The sequence below is a fragment of the Centruroides vittatus genome, unplaced genomic scaffold, assembly GCF_030686945.1.
Source record: "Centruroides vittatus isolate TY-2023 unplaced genomic scaffold, ASM3068694v2 contig_738, whole genome shotgun sequence".
NCBI classification, from domain to species: Eukaryota; Metazoa; Arthropoda; class Arachnida; order Scorpiones; family Buthidae; genus Centruroides; species Centruroides vittatus.
In genome coordinates this window covers 738030-765723 of record NW_027122474.1, presented here as the reverse complement: position 1 = coordinate 765723, position 27694 = coordinate 738030, and the positions used below count along the sequence as shown (strand labels likewise).

At 32.1% G+C, this 27694-nt stretch overlaps 1 protein-coding gene across 10 annotated transcripts in view; it reads left to right on the top strand.

The window, feature by feature from the left end:
• Positions 1-27694, top strand: part of LOC136980991 (POU domain protein 2-like) — a 275556-nt gene that overhangs the window by 82393 nt on the left and 165469 nt on the right. For 7 of the 10 annotated variants that reach the window (XM_067277203.1, XM_067277196.1, XM_067277200.1 and 4 more), the window contains one exon: positions 10340-10481. The exons of 1 other annotated variant lie outside the window; for it this stretch is intronic. The gene's annotated coding sequence lies outside the window, so the exon portion shown is untranslated. Of the gene's footprint in view, positions 1-7; positions 28-4644; positions 4716-10339; positions 10482-27694 lie in introns of those variants that run through there. 2 more of the 10 variants (XM_067277202.1, XM_067277204.1) reach the window with 2 other exon arrangements.

The following is a 27694-nucleotide window of genomic DNA, read 5'->3' as shown; positions in this document are numbered from 1 at the left end:
TGAATCCTTTTACTTCATTCTCTTCAGGTAATTTCTCTTATTGTTTTCCGGAATTATCTTTTATGATGATGATCGATTTTTACCCGTGATGCAACTGATGAAATACGTTCAATCGTCTCCATTAGTTTCAAACTATTCTCTTATTAAATTGTTTAAGTTTCGTGTCTTAATTTTTTAAATTAAATTCTGTTCTTCGAATAAATAAAAATCGTTAAATATTTCGTGTATTTTTCTTTCTGGAATTTCATTAATTTAAATTATTTTATCGCTGTTCTTATTTTTGCTCTGATACGACTCGAGCTATAATCGCATTTTAAAATTTATTTTAGTTCTATATACTTCTGATCTTTATTCCTTGCTGTATTTTATTTTTTTCGTGTTTTAAAATGTAATTTTAATAAATTTAATTTTTAAAGATTTCCTAAAATGTTATTTGCGTGAAAGTAATTGACGTTTTCTTTAAGTTAACGACTGGATGATCTGCCCAGTTCTATGTAAAAATATTAAAATTTTTGCATTTATTACGATTTTTTAAATTAATTTATTAATGAATTATGTAGCTAAATATTCATTAATGGATATCTCCGATTCCGTTGTAGTAGTAGTACTGAAAGCATTTCCTATTTGTTAATCGAATTAGGAAATATCTGCATACATTTACTTTCCCTTATTTAAAATACAAAAATGTAAATGTGTCGAATTTGTTAGGTAGCTTTAATTCACAGATATTTAAAAATGTTTAAGGTAATATAATAAACATAAAATGCACTTAACTAAAACGAATTTTGTTTATCTCTTTTGATATTGTCAGTCACTTATAAATAGATTCTTACAAAATTGGGTCATAATGGCATTCGTAAACAGTAGCTTGACAACGCCTTTCTTGTTTCTAAATTTGTGGTAGTACGGCATTAGAAATATGTATATATATATTTTCATTTATTTATGTAAGAATATTCAATATCTTAATATAGAGGTATCGTTAATAGGATTTATGGGGGATACTTAATTCGAGCGATAAAAACTGACGAGTGGTCAATAGCAAATGTGGTATAATTTAGATGACTGTTACAAGATAGATGGTTGGGACAAATATATCTTGGTGACGAACTCTGGAGCGAAAACATCAAACACGGTGTCGTGTGCGATCATTCATCCATGGATTACGTGCATTCCCAGAAAGCTGTCACCTGACTGACTGTTTGCGTGTGTCGCCGGAGGGATCAGCCCATTTATTTCTTTCGCAGCCCGTTTGTAGTGCTAACTGGCAAACGCTTACTCTGGCTTGGGATAAATGGTCGGTTGGCAAATCCGCATCAAAAATATGCTCGATAATCTGAACATTACAAATTGAGTGCGATCATTTACGAGACTCGCCTGTGGATCTTCCGCCACTTATCTCTTTAATACTCTTTTTCCCACGGAAATTTATACCCGCGATTTATACAAGATGGATGAATCGCTTCGATATTTATTATATTAACTGCCGATTGCATCTTTAATTCGTTTTAAAATGGACGTTTAATATGTAATTGGTTTTCCGATAACGTCGATTTTAATATTTATATAACGATCCAATTAAATTATTAATCAAAACATCTACCAGTCGTATTTGCTTGAATTTTTGATTCTCTTCACGTGTATAAATCGTTATACGAATCATTTGCAGATTGTATACGAAATTTTAGGCTATAAACACTGGGCTTTTAACAAATTACGTCATCGTTATTTAAATACTATTTTTAAGAATTGTTTTTGGATTGGGCTCTGCGTGTAATATGAAACGCGAAGGTAATTTAAATCCAAAAAATAAACGTTTTATATTCAATTATATCAGGAATTTTTATAGCATACAATATATATACATAAAACTATCTTCACGATAAATAGTTAATTGTATTTCTATAAACATTTGCTAAAATAGTTTGTATTAATCCTTGATATTTAAAACTCTTCTTGGAATATTTAACTTCTAAATTCAAGAGGTTAATGTAGAAACGTGAGTATTTTTACTGGAAACTTATTCGAGGAAATAGTTCACATCCCAAAGTAGGCCCACAGAAATTAGTAAATTTCCAGATTACGGTTGTCTTAATGCGTCCATTGAGAGTCACTGTGGATGTAATTATTTAGCACGCTTGGCGCCTCCCGTCTGTCGCTAAGAGTTCGACAACCCGTCTGACGTCATACCTATCAAATTTGACAGTAAAATAAAACATAACAGGCTTTACGATCAGAATGTCCATTGTTCTGGACAACCAAAAAGACATACCTGACTAGCAGGCCGTAACATACATTTCATCTCAGAAATATTACCAAAAAGTCGGTTGGAAAATAATGAGAGGACAGGAAAGATTCTACCTCGTCGTTATTGTCCGGAACCACGAATTCTGAGGCAGTGTAATATGTGCTGTCCTACGTTGTGTGATACGTATAACGGCTTACTAACGAATAGTAAAAAGTAAAAATTCCTTCTTTAAATCCGTCTTAAAACGTTCATAAATTTCTTGGAAAGAATAAAGTTAGCAGTTTAAAAAATCGTATATAAATATGTGATTATTTTTATATATACTAATTAGGTTAATTTAAAAATAATGTGGGTGTATAGGTCATTACATAGATGATAAAAATCGTATTTTTTCTTTTTTAATTAGATCCGTTTCACCATTTAAACTAAAAGTTACAACTTGTTTAATCTTATCTACGGGATAATAATAAACATTTTCTTTCTCATTAAATAGCGATTAATTTAACCGGGATAATGCGAATAAATTTTAAAATAAGGTTATCTAATTGAAGTATAATTTAGTAGATTTTTGAAGATGCTTATTCTGTTGATATATGAAAGCGTATTGTATAAAATTATTGCAGCAAAATTTATGTATAAGAATACTCCAAGACTTAAAATACTATATTAAGTTAGGTTATGGAAAGGTCAAGTTATTATTATTAAAAGTAGAAATTAAATTTACGAGACGTGAATCATGTAAGCATCAGAGGACGAAAAAAAATAAATAAATTCCCAATAATAATAATCACATGCTGTATCGTGTTTTCTACAAATAACAATTTTATGGAGAATTCTCAGGAATTTATTATTTTCTTGCGAGATAGAAGAATTTGTATACATAAAATGATTTCAAATCTTTTACTGTATATATTATTATTTTTTCCGACAAATCAGATCATTTTATTGTTTTGTAACATGAATGTCGAATATATCCTTTATATTAGTGTTAAAAATTTAATTAAATATCGATTTTAATAAGTCTGTACTGTAATTAAATTCAAAAGTATTGAATTAAAGTTTAATCGTGTTAAATCGATCGTTATTAATTACGCGATTGATCCAGGAAAACTTTTTAACGTGGAACATTTATAAAATTGAAAGGTTTTTATCTATTAGGATATTTATGGTAGTAGTACGGGTTTTAAACAAGTTGATGCTGTGATTAAAGATAGGTTTGTACATCGATCCGATCCGTTCGATTTGAAGAGATGGAAAAGGTGTCAGAAGTAAGAGAGTTTAAACTCTGATTATGGCATGGTTTAGGACCCGTTCGGTATGGCCAATCTATTAATCCCAGTTGTAATATGTCACGACGGCGTTACAATTTGTTTCTTTTCTAATCATTTTGAATAATATTAAAGAATAATTCGTTATTGAATCACGCGAAACATCAATTTCGGACGAGATTTAGTCGAGAGGTACAGGAAGGGTAGCTTACTTGTCCTGACGGTAATGGAGTGGCAACAACACTCCACTCTCCCAGGAAGAATAAAAGCCATTGAAAGGAATTTGATGGTCATTGAGTGTCGAGAATGTGTGCTTTAATGGTTGCTGTTGCCTGTGCCGAGGGGTGAGATGGAACTTCAGCTCCTTTTCTGACTATATAGCAAGAATCTTGGGAATTATTATATTTATACTTAGATAATATTGCCATATCAAATAGTTATGCATTATCAATTGTTACTTGACATAAGTTACCCTTTCAGAGTTAGTTTTATTCAAGATTTCCGGACTGATTTAAAGGTTAATTTATAGCTACTATTATATAAATAAATGTGGCCTAGAAATAATACTCGAGAAAAAGAGTGATTGGAAATTTCGCTTTAATTTTAAAAGCTATTGTTTTATGAAAAAATAAACTTTATCATCACACTCCTTATCCCTCCTAACTTTCGAGTTGGGGAAGCATTAAATTTTTTTCCTCTTTTCTTTTTTTATTTTCTGTTCTAAGAAATGAAACAATGGAAGATTTTGTGACTCAATACGTCTGAAAAAAAGAAAGAATGTTATGAAACTCGATATTTTATTTTATGTGCACATAACGTATGGGGTCCAAGCACTATTTATATATGCTTGGTTGCTCCCGAGCTAAAGAATTATTTTAATAGATAAGCACAGATTCGAAATAAAAGAATTCGTCTTACAATAAAATAGTAAAATTACTGTAAGAATCGGTGATGTTTTCTACCGTAAATATTACTTTATATATGTATTATTTATTACATTTTGTTTACTTGTTTGCTTTATATATAGAGTTAGAATTGACGATAGATTAATTTAATATTAATAAAACAAAATGAAATTTTAAATACAAGCGAATTTTTCAAACATTTTTCCCCATGTTTCTCTTACAGGTAAGCATCTTTGCTGAATGTTACGTGAGTTTTAATTGTGACAAGGTATCCAATTTATAAACGAAACACATGTGAGTATCGATTTCAGAAATTTACAGCAGAGATAACGATATTTAGCGAAGAGAGAGAAGTATGCAAAATAATCTTAAATATGTACAGATTTACTGCATCGATAGAGATTTTAAAGAAAGAATTTAGATTTTGGTTAATTAACGAAGTCAAAATTTGCAAATTTACTGCTCTTTAATAATGCCGTAATCGTTATAGAGTAAAAATGAACTTTAAATTTAGGAACGTTTATTAAGTTACAAGAAAAACTGTCACTGGAAGTCAAAGTCCACGCAATAACAGTCTTGGGCCTGTAGGTCTAATCATAAATTAATCTATGGACTGTTAATGTTCAATAGATGCTTATAAATAGAAACAATTTATCAAAAATCGAAACAACTTTATAAAAATTACCGTAACTAAGGTTAAAACTCAACGGAACTTTTACATAAATTAACTCGAGTTAACTATTAAATAATTAAGCGAGACTACGTCAAAATCAATTAGAAAAATTGTACGCATTGTAAATTAATTTTATAGTTTATGTTTTAATGTTAAATATAAACTTTCGGTGTGTTCGGCTTTATCACAAATGAGTAACGGCGAATTAAAAATAGAGAAAAGCGGCTTACAAAAATAACCTTATTGCACGTGACAGTAAACATTTAAATTATTTACAGTCCTGAATACGGCGTAAAAAAAGAAGGTATAATTTTAAGTTGTTCACTGGATGTTAAATGTCGGGGTCACGGAACTGTAACGTGACGGGTTACTGTGTCGGCGGGAAGTGAGATTTCATTTATATATTGCCTAAACACATACAGTGTCCTTGAGCTTGCCGATATCTCCGTACCGAGGGTAACGGCCGACCTATCACTGTTCTTTCTCACTCTCTATCACTACAGGCAAGGACACTTTTTGTGCCACTATGCCGTGACGTCATTTCGTAACGTGTCGAGAAATCTGGCGCGCCGTACCATGAATGAACGGTTTTTTCCTGCAACGAACGGCGTGTTGATATTAACGGCATAGCGAGTATGCCTGATTGCTATGGTTTCCATCATTATCAACACTGTCACTTTAATAACAACACTTACGTAATTAAGTCGCCGTCTGTCTAACCGCAAGCACCTCGGGCACTTGCGTCCCGGTTAAAGCCGGTTTTATGGGTGGCTTGCGTTATGGCCTCTCGTGATACAGTTTTCAACTTGTCGTATCAACTTGTCAACATATCTTCATTCCACTACCGAGCATGAAACCTTTTAATTATTATTAAATGTGCAATGCTTTCTGGCAGCTCGCGCTATCTAAAATGCTTTGTTACGCCTTCTAGAACGTCATTAAAATACTTTTTTTAAAGTTTTGTTATTATACTCTAATTTAGTTATTTTATATTCGTTTTAATTTCCTTATGAGTAGAATTTCTTTTCGAGTCGGTCACGCAGGTTTCTGCAAATTGTGGATTTTATTCGAATTCGACGTAAAATGAATTAATGACGCGACCGTTTTTGTACTTTTCAATAAGTAGCTTTGTAATGTTAATATTATTGAATAGGAACAATTGCTAGACAAAGACGTAAAATATTTGAGAAATGTCCGACGTAATTGTTGGATAATTGTAGTGTCTGATAGATTAGAATTTAATTAACTTATTCAAATTCAGATAGTGTAGCGCGACCTCGTATATCTCGTGTATCTTTATATTTAATGCACTCTAGTAATAATTCAGTACTTTGCTCTTCACATATTCTCTTTGCAAACAGGAGTTGAATTTGAGAAATTTTCCAGGATTATTTGAAATTCCAATCATTTATGCCAACTAAATTTAACCGGATTTCTTGAAAATCTGATGACTTATTCGACATTATTATTTTTTTTTATTATGAAGATTCGATTTTATAATTTATGAATAAACAACGAAATCATTAAATTTCAATATTATTTATTATAATTTTGCTCTAAATATAATGTTTTTTAAGATAAAAATGTTAATTTAAATAATAATATTTTAAAATATAACGTTTTTGAAGGAAAAAAAATCCGTTTTTTGATCGTTTCTATCTAAGATTTATAATAAATTAAGTTGTTTTCTGACGATTAATGTAGAGACTATTTACATTTATTTTAATATTCTAAAGTAATGTTTTAAGTTTTGGAAGAACATAATAATCAAAAAATCGATTGTATTCGTGAAAAAAGAAATTAAAAAAAGATTTAATTTTCTAATAAGAAGATTGGAAAGATTGTTGTTGGAGATTATTGGATTAAAAGAAATCAAGAATAGAAAACACTAAAATTCTTTTAGTTCAATTCAGTTATATTCAATATCGCAGTCTTTCTAATATTCTCTTTTGGGACATAATCTCCTCGTATGAGTGTAGAATTAAGTCCCATTTCAATTAAAATTATCCACAACAACTGTAATTCGGGAGTAAAATTTCTTTTTTCTTCTAAATTTTTCGATAAAAATTTGGATTTGAGGTTAGATTATGAATCAGTAATTAGAATTTGGTAAATAATTCCCGAGCTTTAACGACCTGTTTTAGACAGAGTAACTGTTGAAGGATTAGTTAATGGAAAATGGTGCAAATGAAAATTTCCTGCCAAGTTATTGAACTTTACGTGCACTGTGTCTACAAACTTCCTCCTGCCGAGTGCACGTGACACTTGGGAGTTCGCGAGCAAACACGGGGATCGATGGGGACACCCAATACAACGGTTTTCCCCACTCTGGAAAATGTTCTGCTTCTCCCCCCTCGAAAATCCCAAGTTTGTAGGCATTGTTACAGGCAGTCATCTTTTTCCTGTACCACTAAGTCTGCGTAATAGAAATGGTGGGTCCAGATCTCAGCTGGGCTTGTTTTTCTGCACACATTTCGTTTCTTAATTCCTTTTGTTTACTATCAAGTTATGAGAGATTTCCAAATGTTCGTGAGAGAAATTCGACGAGAAATTTAAAGTGAGAAAAACTTGGTTGTTCGTTGAGCTCCTATCGATAATTTATTTTTTTCTAGTTTATATATTATAAGGTCGAAACGTGTTATTCAATTTAATGCTTAATAACTTTATAAAACATTATTTATAATATAGATACGGTAATTTACGGGAAAAAATCACTTTTATTCCACGTTTAAATGCTGAAATAACAACTTATAAAATCGCCTTACTAATAGTTTACGTTTTACCTTGTGAAGAACTATTTATTAAGAAAGATAAATTCTCCAAACATTATATATAGCTCTCTTTCTCACTTTCATTCCCTCTCTTTCGTTGTGTGTGTAAGTTATATATATGTATATATATATTTACGATGTTAACAGGATTATAGCTTAGCTGTTCAACCGAATTTCTACTAAATTGACACAAAAATCTCCTTTTCCTTATAGACGTACCCCGAAGGTTTTCAAACCCCTGACCCTTGGGAATTCAAAATAGTGGCCATATAAATTTTTAATCGATTCCCGTCGATAACTTCTAACTATAAGCGCTCTCTTTCAAGAAAAATAACATTCTATATCATTAACTCCAACCGAACCTAATACGAAACTTTGATATTCTTCTCTATATTTCTTTTTTTCTAACTATGAGTAGATATTTTGCTTAATTTTTAAATAAAATCTGTACGTTTTGAATGAAACTATTTATTAATTTATAAAATTTAAAAAAAAAATACAGTTTATGATGTCTTATAATGTTTGGAATTGAATATAATCAAGAAATTCTAGTTTACGTTGAGATTGTAGAGATTTTTATAACTGTATACTCCATAATAAGTGTGAAAAAATATCGTTATAATGATACAAATTTATGGGAAATATATAGGCTATATTTTATGAAGATTATATAAATTACAGAATTTCCGGAATTATTCTGTAATTAAAATTTTAAAAAATGTGTTGCTCGTTTCTCTATAATAGATTACGAGAAAATTAAAGAAATTCTTATCTATTTGCTGTATTTTGCAAGTAAAAAAAAAAAAAAAATACTGATTTGAATCACAAAGATTGGGAAATACATTATTTATCGGAATTGGAAAACGTATATTTTGTATACTGAATTTCTAAAATCTGTTTAATAAATATTTTATTTATTTGTGTATTTTTTTGCAGATAATGTCAGAGATAATTGATGACTTCCGCTAATTAACAATGTAAACAAAATTAGCTAAGTAAAAATAAATTAAAAAGTACATACAAAGTTAAAGAAGAATACAAATTATAATTACAAAATGTGCGAATACAAAACTGAGAATGAGAAAATACTTTTGTTAATAACAGTGATATTATAACCACACTTTAATATTTAATTTTAAAATGAATTTATGTATGGTAGACTCTAAAGATATTGTAATTTAATTAGACTATACAATTTTAAGCCACTAGATTTATATAATAATAATTAAAGTATTTGAATAGATTTAATTCCCATTTATAATTTTAACGATACATTTGTTACGAATTATAAATATAGGTCTATCAGTTCAAAACCACAAATAAGAATTAAACCTATCATAAAAGGTTCGGAAGTATTCATTAAATTTATTACTATTACATACGAATATCAAGATAATGAATACGTGCGCGCGTGTGGATATATAATTACGTCGATTATCGATACATTATATATTCTAAAGTATATTTAAATTGAATAATAAAATTCTCTACAAGAATAGAAAACTTTAATGTGTAGCAGAGTGATCTTGCAGCTAGAAATCGGAATTAAATACGTCCTTTTGGAAGACTCACGTAACACGCAAATTAACTAAGTCCACTTTCCGTACGCATGTTGAACACGCTCCATACTTTCTATCCGTTCAAACAATTTTTTAACGGTAAAAATTAATTGTTTGTTGTCAGAAACGAAACTAACAAACGTATATTTTTTTCTGTTATTTCTAGTTTTGGTAAAAAAAAAAATCGATAAATGTGAAAGTATATTTATCGATTTATAAAGCTGCGCGGTTTCCGGATAGACTCGTCAAAATTTAATCGGTAATTTCTATTCTAAATTACTAAATTAAATAATAATAATTATAGCGTGTGTTAAAACAAATGATTGCTAAATGTTTATCGACGAGAGAGATACTCGTAGAAAAGTCGGAGTAGTTTTGATTACAAGGTTTTCAACATAAATATTTGCCATAACAACATATAAATCAATCCTTGGAGTTGGTTCAGCTTTCGTTTCGAAATGACTCATCAAAGAATTATGGCACACAAGTGGTAATCACGATTCACTCTAAATGATTCTTAATAGTAACAATGTCTAGTCCTGTTCGGTTTTAATACGATGCATTTATCCACGTTTATCGAACGAATATTTAATCGATTATACACACATTTTATCCATTATTCGGGACGTAATCATCTTAAATGAATAATCCGAAAAGATGCATCGCCGGTAACTTCCACTGTAAGACGTTAGCACAATTCTGCTCGTACACGTCATCGATAAATCGATACGGGTCCGATTTTAAGTTGATTGTATACGATCAATGTTAATATTCAAAACTATGACGTTAAAATGAAAACGTAACATATCTTCGAACGATCCTCACGCAAACTATTGACACTTTACTCGATTCGATTATTATAAGGTTTTGTAATAACGTTACGGGATCTAAAAATTTTCTTCTTGTATTCTGTAGGCCTATTAAAAGAATGCGCTGTACTGTAGTAAGAAATGTGGAATTGGACGGTTCCGTCGTCATTCTAAGGTGACGCCACCTCTCTCTTGTTACAACGGGGATTTTAAAGAGGGAACCAGAAGTAAACAGACAGTTCCATCAGGTATATTATAGTTGTGCTATGTGATCCTATTGTGATTACGTTAAGTGCTGTCGTGTGTTGAGATAACGTTTTTCGTCGAGTATAGCAAAACTCGACTTTTTTTATTTTATTTCTATTTATTTTATTATTATTTTTTAGAGAGAATTTGAAACAAAACTTGGAATAATACACTTTAATAACACTTAATGAATTTACTCTATCTTTTATATATATATATATATATAAATATAATTCTGTAAATAACATAAAATTTGATTTTCTCTAAAATTCTCAATACCAGTGGTTTATATAAAATTTAAAAAAATCAATAACTTTATGCTTCCATAATGGTAACAATATGATTTTTTAAAAATTAAGTTCGATACATATAAATTAGAAAGAGTATGCGATCTATTACTTTCATAGATTATATAAAATTTTGCATATACAATATTTAATTATTTTAATTATTTAATATTATTAATAATAATAATAATTGCATTTTATTAGTTAAGAGGTTTCTAAATTTGAATTTATAAAAAGGTTTTTTCTAAATTTTTACAGAAGAATATAAAATATAATTGTATTAAACCATATTGTATAAAATCGTATTTTACGTAAAGCAGTTTAGTAAAATAGTTTAAATACGTATTATAACGTAAAAAATATCTTATTTGCGGCATTATTACGGTTAATTTTTGAAATTAGCACCTTAAGTTTAGTGGTAACGATGATTTTCCTGTTATAATATTTACTCGACATAGAAGCGATATGTAGGTCTTTGGAAGTTCAAGGCCGAAAGTCTCCTCTCATCAGCTCCTGGATTACCGATTCTCGTTAGCTATTGAGTGGATTCCTTCCGAGAAAAAATATATCGGTCTCTCGGTTATAAGTATGTTCAAATAATTAAATTATATCGGATTTATGGGTAAAATTGAATGACATTCAAATAAGACTCTTCAGAAATTACTCCGTTAAAATTTAAAAAAATATATTCTACGTTTATTTTTTTAATATAGTATTTTCGAACGGAAAACTGGAAAATCATCGGGTTCTTTCTTTTATAAATATCTCGAAAACATTTAATAAAAGTAGGAAAAGAAGAATAATATGGTTTATTCGTTCGCACCGCATTATTCTTTCGGTGGGAACTGACTCAGCAGTGGCTGTAACTGTTTACATTCGACATCTATCAACATATTCGCCGTTGTTACCGGTTCATGCTAGAGATGGCTTTAATCGCCTCTCTCTATGGTCCCGGCTACATGTCAGGCCAGGAAATATTCAGGCAGCAGAAGGTACACAACAAACGTGACACATTCTTATTTATTATTAAGTGCTACTGTGCCAACTGTTGCGAGGAGTTCTCCCATCATAGCCTCCGGGAGGAAAACGACACTCGCTTCCTCTCTTTTTCCACTACCTTTACTTCCTGATCTCTGTGTCCTTTTCTTAGTCGGGCTTTATGTCCGAGAACCAATCGCTACTCATTATTACAGGAAAAGCTTTTTCTTTCTCGTATCATTGGACGAATAAGTGGATCTAGAACTACAAATTATTCCTATAAGCAGATAATCTATCGGGAATAAAGAAAGCTTCCGTCAATTTCGTCTACATTTGTCGCGCAGTTATTTAAAGGAACCCATCCTGTTTACTTGTGAAATTTTCTTCGTGTATCTAATTAGTTAAATATGCGTGGGAGGAAGAAAGAGGGATAATATATTCGTTTGGTTGCATAGAAATGTACTTAGTGTATATAAAAATCGACGGGTTGTAAATATTTAGTGTAACGTTCTTTTTTTATCGCCTATCCTCTATTGAAACCGCACAGGTAACTTTTCATCGAAGAAAGAGGGGAGTGGATTAAACGGTGTCGCACTCGATTAGCCTATCGTCCCCCATGAGGAGGGCGATGTGAGGTACAGGCACGCGACCGTGTTATACACGTGTAGCGATACACGGGGGATCAGGGGATCGAAGGGGGTGTTTCTCTCCATTAACGTCAAAGTGACAAATCCATTGCGGTAGTGCTCCGTGACCCCCAAATTTGTTCCCCTTAATACAGTAAATCGAAAGGATTGCAAATTTGCTTTGTAACTCCTCCCTCGATATCGCTCTATTCAAATGGTTTGACTTCCATCCACTCACCCTTCGATAGGAAGTAACCACGAAGTATTTTTTTTTATTCACCGAATGATCCTCCCTAAACGCAGATTATCCACGATTTTTTTTTCTGTTTAGCGTGAATTTAATCGACGGTAGCTTTAATTATACGTACGAAGGAAATAAAGAAGAGAAAGTGCCATGAAATGGCAAAAAACGAAACTTTTTAATGATTTGTACCATGAAAGAACTTTCTTCTTTTCCTGTGAATCCCTTTTCATTGTCAGAGTGAACTTGTTCTTCGTGTACTATTGTGAATATCTGCAGAACTGTTGTCCTAAATTAAGGAGACGCCTTTCCACCAAATAGTCATCTGAATAATTGAAAAGAATGGTTACAGAAAACGTTAATAGTCTGTTTTAATCTAATTTCCTTTCTTTTATTTATATTTTGACAAAAGTTTAGAGTAAGATTAACTTAGGATAATTATTGCGTAAGCGAATATGACTGGGTATTACCATTTTTAAATTACAGATAACCCACGTTTAAGTCCTTATTTGTTTCTGAATTCAATCAAAAATGATTTGACACGAATTTATTTAGCGTAGATATTAAATCTCTTAATGTTATAATTACTATTTTTATACATTATATTTTAGAAAATAACATTATAAAATATAGAACAATATTTAAATTTTTAACTTCCCAACATCATAATTTAACTGAATATAAGTTATGGACCATTTGTTTTGATTTATCAAAAAAAAAATTCCTTTATTTAATGTTTAGTTTTTGAATAATTAGATGCGTGGTTTTATATTAAAGAAATGAAAGACATGTTAATATTTAATATCTTGAAAAAATGCACGTTAATTTATAAATAATTTAAGCTATATTTGATGGAAAATACGTCTAGAATTTATAATTTAAAAGAAACCGAGGAGGGGAGCTGTGGAAGCTCGAAATGCGGTGTTAAAATCAATTGCTGCATCTTATAAATTTTAGTAAATAAAGGTAGTGATTTGAGTTGATCGATGATGGAAATTTTACTCAGAATTTATCATTTAAAATAAATCATATACTTATTTTTATTTATAATTTAATATGCAAAACATACATAAATTGTACATACGACGAAATATAACGCTTAAACGTTGTTTCATATTTTAAAAAGTTACATAGTGAATATATTTAAACTGTTTTAGGTCGCTTATTAATATATAAATATATATATATATATATAAAACTTGAGAGGTAAATTATTTCAAGCTAAATATACTTTTATATTTGCAGTAATATAAAATATTCAATGTAGAAAGTTGAAAATCGCATTCACTTCACAGAGGAGAAATTAATTATTAAAACAATTTAGTTCCATTTAATTTATGAGATTCATTATCGAATATATTTTGAAAAACACGAACAATTTGAGATATTTCCGAAAAATAGAATTATAGAAGAGCAAAGACTGGAAGGATAAAATATTTATTAAAATAGCTCTTTATGCGAAGAAGACACGTTTCAATGGCTAGTCAGAGTTGTGTCCGTACATAATAAAAGATGATTTATATAAGAAGTTGAATATTTTTGTAGTGGAAGTGATTTTCAGTATCAGTTATAAACATTATGCGAATTCACAGTATGTTTTGGTAAATAGTCTCATGGCGGAAATTTATGTGAAGCGCTTTTAATGGCACGTTATCAAGAGACGGATCCCATGAATTATGACCCGTCCTCTGGCACTCTAGGGAAGAAGAAATCAGGACCAATGTAAATCGCGAGCCGCGAACGGAGGGGGAAGATTGGCCCAAAACCGAGTCGAACACTGGGTATTGCAGCTCGGAAGAGAAGGTGCAATATTTCTTCCTTGGGCCACTGGAATTGGAAGAGAGTATGAAACGCGGGTCCTCCCCGTAGTCCAGCCGAGAGGGGGGAGAGGAGTTGAAAAGAGATGACCCAACCTTCGATCGATAAAACCGAGAAATAAATACGGCCCACACACTTTTGAAATAGTTTATCATCTCTTTTCGGTTTAGGACGATAATTCTTCGATTAGAACAGGTAAGAGATAGCAATCGACGTGGTGTAAAATGCAAAAATATACTGCAAACTTTATCAAGAATATAACATTGAGAGTGGAGAGGGAGGGGGAAAAAGAAGAGCGAGCTCGAACGGCCTGGCGGATTTGGTCAGTCGACAGCGATCGATTGGCAGCGAACTTTAAGGGACGGTGGAGAGTTTTAGCATCACGTGGACCGTACGTGTATACTTCTCTCTGTCTGCCTTGTTATTCTGCCTGCCCGGCGGTCGAGTCCATTCCGTTCCCGCATTGAGGGATGTCCATTGGTCAGACATCTTCTGTCTGCTATATTGGTGTTGTTTACCGTTCTTTTTCATCATTTTAAATTTAACCAACTACCGATATACGTTTCCATTTAGATGCCGCTTATAACACAAACAATTTCCTTGTAATCATCCGTTTTTAAATGAAAATCCCTTAGAAAATTATCGACCTTCCAGAAAATACTCGGATTTTTAATGGTTTTAATAATTTCGTAGGTTTTTATCTGTAGATTTTCGTTTCTGTAGACTGTCCGCGTAATTTTAAATAATTAAAAATTTAAAATTCAAACGGAATTTTAATTATCATTTATTAAAATTCCTCAGAAAGCTCCTGTTCTTTCGTTCAAATAAAACCAATTTTGAATTCTTCGAAAGGTAGATTCTCTTTAAATATCATTTTAAACATTTTGCATTGTGTAAGTTAAAACAATAGACCTGCGGAATAAGTATTAATACCGGTTTTAGTTTACAAGACATAAATATATATAAACTTGATAAATGATGAATGTGACAACTCCATCTTCTGTTCGGAGAACAGTTTTTCTTTTCGCAATTTTTTATACTTTGACAAACTATTAAATTTAAATATTACCGGAGAATTTTCTTCGGTACTCCTCCTTTTAGTTCATGTTTTAAATGCATTACAATGCGCACGTTTTAGTCCTACCCCCGTGTTATGGCCTAGAGGTGACGAACAAATCCATAAAATTACACTCGTCACGTATCTTAATTGGGAAGTGGAGAATCTTAATGGGCTCGAATGGCAACAATTTGTTTAATTTCCTCGCAGCCGGAGCAATTAGCCGAGAAAAAAATGCCAAGGAGTAAGATGGCACGGGTGCTCCACCTATTGGGCTCAAAGGAAGCAATAACTCCGACGGTGAAGCAGAATTTATATTAACACTCGCCCCTTTTGATTTTTATGACTTCCTCCAGGAACTAACACGTGACGGATACAGATGTAGAAAGTCATTTTCCGGAACGCCAACCTTCGCTTCCCCTTCTCCGAGTTTCTACGTCTGCCACCCACCCTCCAGGGTTGATTCGGTATAGTAACAGTTTTTTTTCTTCCCCCGCCTAACAATATGCATTTGTTTATCGCCCGGCGTCACACCAGCGCTAAACACTGTGCCTTAGATATTAATTATTGGTCACCTAATCAATTTCCACACCACCCGTGGAGCGTGTATTTGTACAAATTATTCGTAATTAAATAATGGCATAATTATCATAACTGGGATGCCATTTTTAAAAGTGCCGTTAAAAATAGCTTCTCCGGGTTTGGTCGAGGCATTTATCGTCACCCCGACGACCGTGCATATACTCTTAGTTATGTTTTGGTAATCTTTCTGTTTTCGTGACCTCCCCATTCCGAAGATTTTCGTCTAGACAAGTGTGTGGGGAGGAAGATCATAAATCTAGTGTAGAGAAAATGACCTATTTATGCAGTTGGTGTGTGGACATTTGCATTTGAGTGCTGTCTCGCGCCCGTTATTTACTGGTCCTATAAATCCGGTGGGAAAGTCGCGCTTAGCATGTTTTTGCATCAGATAACATCATCTGGCATGGTGACAGCGATTTTCTCTTCCATAACACTTTCGTGTGCTGCCCTCTACAAGTCGTCTCTTTTTCTTTTTCTCGCTGCCTTTTTCATAAAATATTCATTGAGCTCTATTTTTCGTAAATGCTTGGGGAATTTATTAAATCGTAATTTACTTTGGATATTTCAGTTAACGAAGGTTAGACAATAGGAAAACGTATTCGTATTTTATTTGATCGAACACTTATTTAACGTATGGAAGGAAGATTTTTCGGTAGATAAGTTATATTTAAACATATAATAGGAAATCTTCAAATATCGACAATATCTCTTTCCCTTTGATGTTATGTTTACGAGAAGCTTAGAATTGTTGTATGTCAACATCATATTTCATTTCGAACGACCCATATCTCTCAAAAAATATAATTTGATTGAGAATGGCATGGAAAAATAAATTTCTAGAAAATATTTTATATCCTAACTAAATTCTATTGATATTCTTCATAACATGAAGCTAAAATAAAATTAAAATTTATTAAAGTCCTCTTCGGCAAGTAAGAATGACCAGTGATAGTGATGACGAGAGCTGTTTTAGTGGAGAAATTTATTATTGAATTTATTATAATTTAATTAACAAACAAATAAATCACTTAAAAGTATTTTATTCGAATCAAAAATTTATTTTATAAAAAGTTTTATGTTTTATTTAATTTTTCAGTTTGGATTTTCGTTTCCAATTCATGTGGCATAAGTTATAGTCAGTAATATTTTATACTGCGGACTATAACTTAAGTGCGTAAACATGTTTCATCGAAAGAAAAATAATAGAAAATTTTTTTTATATTTATTTATTTATTTTTTTAAAACCGCAGCCAAAGATTTTTCTATCGTTGAACTTTGTCGAGATGTTATTAGATAAGATATGCAGATATCGTGATCGGCATGGCCATTGCTTTGACAGAGATTAATCTTTTGGCTATGATAAAAGTAATTTATGATGCTGCGTTAATCACACTTCAAAGTTAACCTCCTCATTTATTACTGATTAATAAAACGGAATATTTAAATTCAATAAACAAGTTTAAGGATTGCAAACTGGCCGATCGGAACATGGAGATGCGTGCGAGGAACCCCTCCCTTTCTTCGTGCCAATTATGGAGATGTTTTCCGAGAATATTAAGAGCCAACCAGATCTGGAATTTTTCTTTCTCGTCTAGCATTTACAAGGGGAGGAAATACAGTTTAAGGGAACAGTTTAACTTGGCGCTGAAACGACTACTTCGGTGATTTATGATTCTTGCCAGCGACATTTTTTTTTCCTTCCCACTTCACTCTCAACTAAGACCTTCTTCATCCTGCCAGTTGATATCATTGCCATCATCTATTTGTTTTCCATCCAGTAATAAATTGTTTAACATTAATTTAATAACATTCAAATTAAATATTTATGTATATTAATATTTTAAAGTGTCGCCGTAGAGCGCTCGTATTTTTTTTATTTACTTAATATTAATTATCCTAATTTATATAGCGCGGATCGATAAATAGTAAAATAAATAGCGGTAATTAATAATTCATGAAAGTTGGAATAAGATGTAAAGAAACTTATACGCTGGAGGGTAAAAAATGTATATTGTCTGTTCGGTGTACCTCTACGAGATAAAAGTTAAGTAACGACATTTGTCCACCCGTAATCTGTTAGATTGGACTATAGAAAGAAACGAAAGTAACTCGGTTATGGTGTCATTGTGTTGGATTAGAAAGACAGAAAGGGATTTCAGGGACCACAACCCGTTAGCGCCGGATAAAAGCCAAAGTAGCCTCTTCAAATGAGCGTTTGTCTGATTACCGCAACAAATTAGGTCTCGTATTTCTTTTCTTAACTCTTCTCTGTCCCGCATCCAATTACTTTGCATTTGTCACTTCTGTTTCGCTCAAAACCACATTATTTTTTTACTCGAATAAAATTTCAATATATTTGAAATTACTTTAAATTTATTACGGGGCATAAAATTTTAAAATTACGGAAAAGTGTTCGTATCTCTCGCATCTTTTCCTTGTTTTCCGAGCCGAAATTACATGATAATTTTATTCGTGAAGAAGTAATTTCGTACGGTATTTTTTTTATATTTTTTACATTTGCCAACGTAAAAAGATGGTACACTCGTGTAAGATTAGATTAAAATTCAACAAATGGAATGATTTAAGATTTGGCACAGTCGACCTAGTCTTGGTAACAAACAAAAATACTAACGAATCGGTAGTAACTGTAATTTTTTCACCATATGCACATCGACATTGGACGATCTTATTACTTATGACGTCAGAAGCCGCTCTGTTAGGGGAGGTCAGTCCAAAGTACCCAGCAACGGTGAGGGCAAGTTGATTGTTCGGAGGCCCGCTTGGGGTAAACTACGCCGTTTGACTACATTTCTCCTCCCTAAATCGTCAAGATCAGAGGCCTTTGGAATATTTTCATCCTAAATGCCAACCGGTCATTTATTTGATTCTGGTTACGGGAAAACAATTTTTTTTTCCTTCCGTTCTTCTTCCGTAAAAGGCGATTTACGATTTTCGTGGCAGCCACCGGAACCGTATAAATAACCGGCAATTACCGTATTCGATGTCATTTAATTATATTACTAGTTTTCCGTTTGGCCGCCAGGGTCGCCTCCGTACAAAGATAGTCTCTACGTCGTCCATCCCGTTACGTTTTTTGGACTTAACGAATATTCGCGGGGGCCATTAAATTTGATTTACGTAAAACGTCACCAGAAATAAAAGAGATTTCTTCGTTTTAAATTGGAAAAAAATTCCATTTATTTTATACGTCCCAAACGGATCCTTCTCTTACGTTTAAAGACTTTTTTTTCTTTCTTTCCTCCTGTTATTATTTATCGACGTTGATGCCACCTGTAGATGGAATCTGTAGATCGACCTCCCCGGAGATGGGTGTCCCTTACTTAAAAGAAAGAGGGGACGGAAAGGGCTAGGGTTCGAAATCTCACGTTCTCACCGGTTCACTTGGGATACCGGCGTTGAAAATCCCGCGACACTATCTCTTCTTTTTCCTTTAAACTCGTTTTCTCCCGGAGGATAGGGGGTAGAGAATTTAGTCGCCACGGAATGACATTAAAGCGAAACGGAGCGTGAGAGAGGTTTTGAGGAGATAGTTTGGTCGGTTTATATTTTGATCCTTTTCTTGTAAATTTGATTTTCTGCATATCCGCTAAACCCCGACACCACTTAAACACGGTAAATACTCTCTATACTTACGCGTTAAAAATAATCTAATTCCGAGAAGGAAGAATCGAAAAATCAGTAATTTTTTTAATTTGTAAAAAATTATCGAAATCTCTTGAAGTTCCTTCGACGGAGCGTGAAAAGTTATAAAAGTGTCGATCGCCCGTTTCGACGCATCGAGTAATTAATGGAAGGAAATACAGATTGAATGTATTTTCCGTCTGGAGATTTCTCTAAAGAAACTAGATGTCGCCACAAGAATGAGGTCGGGAACTGCCGGCCAATAAATATTAATACTCTTATTCTCCCTTTTCACACTACTAGAAAAATAATTGCGGCCATCTGTTGGCACTTTCAATCCGAGTACTTTCAACTTTCCTCCACCATTAAAATCGAATTTAAAGCGTAAGCAAATTTCTTCGGGGTGTAGAAACTGGTGACGATTGACAGAAGGTTTTTCGTATCGAATCGGTGAGGTCGTCCTTCCACTTAAGCTACGTTTAGCGCGTGTTCTGCATCGAATTAATTTCTCGATGCAAATCGGCGAGAACGTTTTAATAATCCATTCTTAAGCTAAGAGTAAGAGAGCTAAAAACAAACCGAGTTAGTTGGCGAGACAAAAAGCGTACCCCGAAGCCGTCTTCGGAGAAATACCATATCCATCTTCTGGTAACACGACTTTTTTAAAAGATCTGTAATTACCTGGTTGTTGTTCCCAGTAAATTACTCCTGTCTAAAAGTCATGCAAATGTTGTCACTGCCGGGGGCGCTGACAAATGGTGAATACCATTCCGATTATTGTAATGGATGTAATCCAGTAATAACAGGATTGGTGCCCGACGTCCCCGAGATGCCGCCGGCTGCAGATGTCAAGTGTTTCCTTCCCCCTTCCTTCGCCCCCTCATTATTCTCTCGGCTTAAGAAGCAATAAGGCAGAGGCGTCGGATGGCTATTTATCGTGTTCGAGTGTAAAGCGTGACTCGAGTTAATACTCGAATCGGAAAAATCGATCCACTCCAACGATTAAGATTAAATAATTACCGTTCTCGATATGCAATCGCCATCGATCTTGATACTTCTCTAGCCGTATCTCGACCTCTTCCCATCACTCTAGGAAAATAAGCACTTGCAGTTAATACGAGTTTAACAGATTGTACCCTCCTCGATATCGAAATGGTAAAAATTAAGATTTATACGGTAATCGAGTCTAACGAAAGGAGGCGAGAATTGCAATTTTTATTTATATATTTTTTTTGGTTTTTACCCTAGTGGACCCTCGTATGAAAAGGAAAAGAAATGGTACCACTGTTGGTCATCTTTAACTACGCCCCTTTATAAATTTAAAGTGGAACCCTATTCCACGTGTCGAATATGAGAGATAAATGACGAAACGATGCCACCGATAAAGAATGTAGAGATCCGATGGGATTCGAACCAAAAAATTTACGGTTTATAGACGTTATCTTATTCGTTCCTATACTGTACTGTATCAGATACGTGAGCGAACTGTATATATCTCGCGACTCTTCGTTTTATTTTCCAATAACTTTATTACATTATTCCGTTCTTCTGTAATGGAAAAATTAAATTTTGCATACGGGTAACAAGCAAAAATGGAAAAAAAAAAAAAAAGCAAAATTATGCTAGAGATGTAATCATCCGTAACGATTGCTCACAAGAAACGATTATTTCCAAAGTTGTTAAGTTGACGTGTATAATAAATTGCGATTAAAATTAGGCAGGTGTTTATTGCCATCTTTCCAGTTTACTTTTTTCTTCCTTTAAAAAAAAGAAAGAAAAAAAATCTACCCGATTAAGTAGCGGCCGACATCTAAGAGAGAATTTTCTAGTGGAGTGTCTTACTAGCGATTACTATTGATATTCATTCTAGACACGTCCGACTAGAGTACATTTCTTTACTTGATTAGAACTTGCTCTTCTACGCTGCGCACATCATAGTGGTCGTGCGACAAATGCATTGCTTTCTGTTCTGATTCAGCAATTTACAGTTCCGTTTTCAGAATTGTAAAATTCGATTTGCTCTCCATTTGCATTAACTGGAAGCAGTTGTCTCTCTCCTCTCTATATCTTTAATTTATCGCCTCTCGTTTCCTTAAAAAAAATATTCCATCTTACTTGTTAATTTAACCACTTGGCAACAAGTTTAAGTTGTGGATTTAGGTACTTACATTTTATATAAAGATGTGGTGGAAGTTTCTCGGAAGTGATTGCAGTCAAGCAAATGGGAATGTTTCGTGTAAAATATTGTAAACACTCATTCTCTTCTTATTTTCAAGCTGTCGAACTCGTGAAGTAAGATGCTCCTTCCCAACCTGGATTGCACGCGAGAACGAATTTCGCTGTTCACCTGGTAGATTGCACTTCATCCCAGCAATTATTAGACTTTGTCGTAAAAGTAACGTTTATGATACGACTAGACAAGCAGCTCTAGCAAAATTAATTAAGTATCGGTACATAAAACTAAGAAAATGAAATATCGAGTCGTAAGTCGGATTAAAACTAAAGACTCATTTCGGGGGCTTCGTGATTTATGTAACTAATAGGAGAAATATGTGAATAATAACGAATTATGTGAGATTGTTTCTAGTAATAATAATTTAATTTAACATTTACTTTTCCTGTACAGTACATACATTGCTTAACACACGTGAAATTTTTAATAGAATTTTCCCCGTGTTAAATCATATTGTTATAAGGTAAATGCATTTATTTATTTTTTAATGATTTAAAAATATATTTAAATTTAGAAATATGTCTGGTGAAATTATATAATTGTAGTTTAAATTGACTAAATTAACATAGATGTATTTAAATGTTTCCATCGTTAATGAGGATTTGTGTATTTCTATGTATGATTATCTACAAAAATATATTAAAGAATCCAACGATAAGCTGATGTATATAGATTTTCTATAGAATAAAATGGCACAAAGTGAGGATTAACCCCTGGAAGATTACTTTTCTGATATTCTCATAGGTTTTACTGACAAGGACTCATTGTAGGATGATTGCTTTTATCGGATGTAGACTATTAATATTTCATGTATTATACGTATATTATTTATCATACTATTTTTTAAAATATTAAGTGATTTCATTTCATAATTTCTAAATTATTTACGATTTAATGAAGTTTAATAAATCGTATTTTTTTTCTTTTTTTGATTATTCAATTTCAACAAATATCATGGAAAAATAAAGATTTTATAACGTACGACTAATACAAAATTAAGAAAATGTATTAAAAAAATTTTGTTTTTCTACAAATAAAATAGCTTATATGGACGATTCCTCTAATTTTCATCGCGTCGAAGATATCATTATTGGAAAGCAATTAATTTAATTAATATATGAACCGATAACAGGTTAACCGAACCATTAGTAATTTATCATCAGCATATATTACCAACCCATCTATTCTCTCTCTCTCTCTCTTTGCTACTTTGTTATCCGATTATAATTAATTATTTATCAGTTTAACACGCATCCAGTTTTAATTAGTAGTCGATATTTTATTTATGTGATAGGAACGTCGCTTGTTTTAATAAAAAAAATGCTAAAAATACTGCAAAGAAGGCAAAAAAGTACTGCAGTTGTCTTGCGTATAGTTTAAATTATATTCCGTAAAATAAATCATCATCAGCCACGAATTCTTTGATTTTTTAATTATAGTTTATAATTATTCAGCTACTTTATAAAGAATTTTTAAACATTAATTGGTCTGCAAGGCTTGCATTGTAACGAGATATTTTTGATAGGGGAGTGTATAGTTGGATACACACCTCTATCAAATAACTACTAATATATTGCAATTTAATTAAACTTTTAGAAATAAAACTCCTTTTTTAACATTTAAAACTTATTTTTAATTGGTAATAAAGCTACAATCAATTATAATTATTATTTTATACATTAAAAGTGTATAAAAGATTGTTTTTATTCACTATTATTCCGATTAACCATAAGGTTAGTACGAATGTAACCTTCTCTTGATATATTTAGTTAGTAAACATTTATCCTATTAAGTCTTTATTTTATGAAGTGTTTAGCTTTTTGGGTTGAGTTAAGCTTCGGTAACTAAAGAAAATGTTTTCTAGCATGTATAATTTATTTCTTTATTTAACAATGGTTAGGTTAAGTGCTTTATAGCTTACGTTCGATTCACCGAATAAAATTATTTTCTGGTTTTTTTTCTTGTCGATTGACGTAAGTTCATTTAACTGTGACTTATTTGTCGATTTATTGAACATTTATTTTGTCTTGACGTTGAAAAATTGTGTAATAATCCTTTTTTTCTAAAAAGAAAAGCTGTTTGAGGATCCAAATATTCACATCGTAATGTGCGCTTAGAATAAATGAATGCGAATTGAGGATGTAGATTTCTATCTTCGATTGTTAGTTCGGGAAAAATACTACCGACTTTTATAAAGGTTTATAATTATGGTTAGAATAAAAGTCATTTTTGCATCCACCGATTAAAATAACATATTTGAAATGTATTAAAATAATTAAATCTTACCGAAAGCAGGTGTTTAAAAGTATTTTTTTGTTCGTAATTATGGGTGTATCTACCTGGCATTATAAAGTGTAGAAGAAAGGTGGGTAACCCCAGTCGTTTAGAATGTACAAATGAAGTATTGTTTTAAATTTAAACATTATTTCATTTCTGCACTCTAAATGGCTAAAATAGTTACGACCGAGGTTACCCACCTTTCTTCTATGCTTACACGAGGCAGATTTTTTCCCTAATATTAATGTAAACAATTTATTTATTTTAAAATCTGTTAATTCTTTATTCATTTTGTAATGAAATTTTAGTGAGAATGTAAGACTTTCCCTTTAGAATTTGTACTGATTTAATATACCAAAGTATAGTGTATAACCACGGATAAATATGGATAACCTTTAAAACTTAACTACAAATTATAAATTATTTTAAAAATTTAGAGATACGACAAACTTATGAATTGTATTATATTAAATAATTAGAATAAATATCAAATAATTATACACGCGATTATCCTGTATGAATACAGGATTTTACGAGAATAAAATTTCAAATTGTATTTTGCAATTATTATTTTTAAAATTTTACACGTTAATATGTATAAATATATAAATACAGATATTTCAATTAAAACGTAACATTGCCGTGTAACGATCGTTAATAATAATAAAAATAAATTTATTAAATAATTTTCGAAATAAAACAGAAAAATCCAAAGCTAATCACCTTTTCTCTGCACAAAATAATAAATTAAACTATTCACAAAAAACTTTCAAAACGTGATAAAAATAGCTGTTATTATAATATAAATATTTATATATTATACGAACGGATATTACTATTTTTAATGCGTAAGATACATAAATATATCAAATAATTAAAAAAAAATGCACGAACGTTAATGAATTCCCAGTGTTTTTGTATGTCAAGTCTTGGGGGTAATATTTATGCAAATACATAATCTTAAATAGAATTCGGTGTCCCAGTACGTGACGTCGATGTCAGTTAGATTATCTCTTACAGGAGGAAAACAATGGTAGATAATGAAACACCTTTTGTCAAATGTAGTTATAAGGCTCACTTTATCTACAATTAAAATGTACAGGATAAATCTCTCAGCTCGATATTTCTCTTTATAATTTGATTAATGTCCATCGCGGCTATTTTTGATTCCGTACGAGATTTTCGTTTTATTTTAATGAATACTTTTTCTTTGCATAACAGATAAGTCGTGAAGTTCATTTTTTTTAATTACTGTTATCGGTAATCTCTCCGTTCGAAATCATTTCAGAATGTGTGTTACTTTCAAAGATTCTGTAATTGTTTCTCGGCCAATAAGAGTAATGGTAAAAAATTTTAAGATTTTTCTCCTTTACATAAGCAGAATGGCGTTAAAATCGAGAAAATCGTTGCCGTTTTCGAAAAGAACATAAATTGCAATTGTTTGCCTTGCCAAACCGCGACAATTTATGTCGCTGTAGTAAATTAAGAAATATATTTCGACACTTTCCTACATGAAATGATCATAATTTACAGTGAAATAATTGGAAATCGTTCAAGTTTTTCACTTTTTAATTCGCATAAATGTCTTCTTTATATATTGATATAAAAAGAGGATGTTTTATAATAGCGAATAAAACGAATTATTTTGAAATTCTCTTAACAATAGTAATCATTTCTCGCCTGCTTATTTTCTGTTTAAATATATTTTTCGTCTTGTTTTAATAAAATCTAAGCGAGTGACAAAATGAGAAAATGAAAAAAAAAAGCAGTCAAAGACCACCTCCCTTACGTTTCCAATAATGAGAAGGAAAACACCATGCACTTATCTGTAAAGCCTAGAGCAAAATGAGGAGGAAATGATTACCAATAGCTTGTAAAACGAGTTTCGAATAGTCACCTAGTAACAAACGCCTGTCGGAGGTATGCTCGTTTGAAATCATGCAAAACGCTAATGCCTTCTTATATTCCGGAAAAATCCATTCTGTATGGAAAACGATAATTACAGATGTTTGACGTCACACATTATCCGGTGTTTTGTCGTTTGTCTCCAGTGATGATTCATGAATATTCAATCTCCCGCATTTCATGTTTATGCACTACATCGTACAGGTGTGCACTCGGTATACGTCCTGCACAGTACATAGGCTATATGTCATAAAGATGAATGATCACGTCTTTTAAATTTTCTCGCTAAGGAGTCTACAATTACGTCTTGGCTCTTCGCTTCATTGTTTAAACGGTAAGTGGAGGATAAGGAATTAACTACGTTTAGTGCTAATGGCGGGGATTAATGCCAATGTATCTACAAGATCTGGTCTGGCAGCGTTTTTATAATTAAACGAACTCGAGATGGATTTAAAAGATTCATTCATCACTAAAAAAATTCCTCTTTTGCCTCTTGACAGTTGCATTCGCCTTTTGCTTTCGATATTTTTTCCCCTTCTTCGTATAGTTTAATTTAATTTGATGGGAATTTCTTTAAATACTCGACTAGAGTCGAGTGCTCTACCGAAATTGAATTTTACATTATACGTTTGTAGAAAGTTTTTATAATTATTGAGGGATGTTATTCGAAGAATTTCTTGATAAATGGATAAAAAGATCTGAAGAAATTTTCAAGAGAGATGATAGTTTCGTTTTTTATTTTTTTATTATTATTTTTTTTGTAGAAATTTCATATCCCTTGATGGTCTTAACTTCACGTCGCCATGACGACGGATAACAGGAATTGTGACGTCACTAGTATCGAGACGGATTCCTGCAGGAAAAAAGAGAAAAGAAAGATTGGATTCCTTAAAAATGAAGCGTTGTAAACAAGGCGGAATAAAATTGTTTTGAACAAAGCAACTGCCGTTATAGTTTATCACAAAAGTTCGATTATTAATCAGAGTCATCGTCACCTTTATGGAAATCGCAGTTCTTCTTAAATAGCTTATTTGATATGGGACGGAGTGCATTTTGTTTCTCGTATTGTGTGGCTAAATTAAAATAAAATATAGTCGAATTTGAGAAATTTGAATATACAAATATGCAACGAAACGTTAATTTTTGTCCCGCAAAGTAAACAGCTTTCGTTAGTCAAGTGCGTGGAAATTCGTTTGCTGTTCGGATCAGAAAGTAAAATAAAATAAAATAAAAAAAACCCGCAGAACAACCCTCATTCTGTATTGAATTCAACGTCGACTTTTGCTGCTCTTGTACAGTATACAGTATTGTAGTGACCTCTACGTTTTTCACGTCCACAGCTGGCTGCACGGGGAAAAGAGAGAGGGGATGGGAGCCTGCTGCTCTCTGGACAGATCTATTACTGTTTTCGGGGGGTGGACTAGAGAAGGACCGTGGACCATGAAGTTGTCGTTGGTGTTACAATTACGTACTGTGCATTCCTGCTTTGATAAAACTGGATTGAGATGATCAAAGTTTGTGCTAAAATAGATTCTTCTGTTTTTTATTGATAAGATTAAGTGCCGTCGA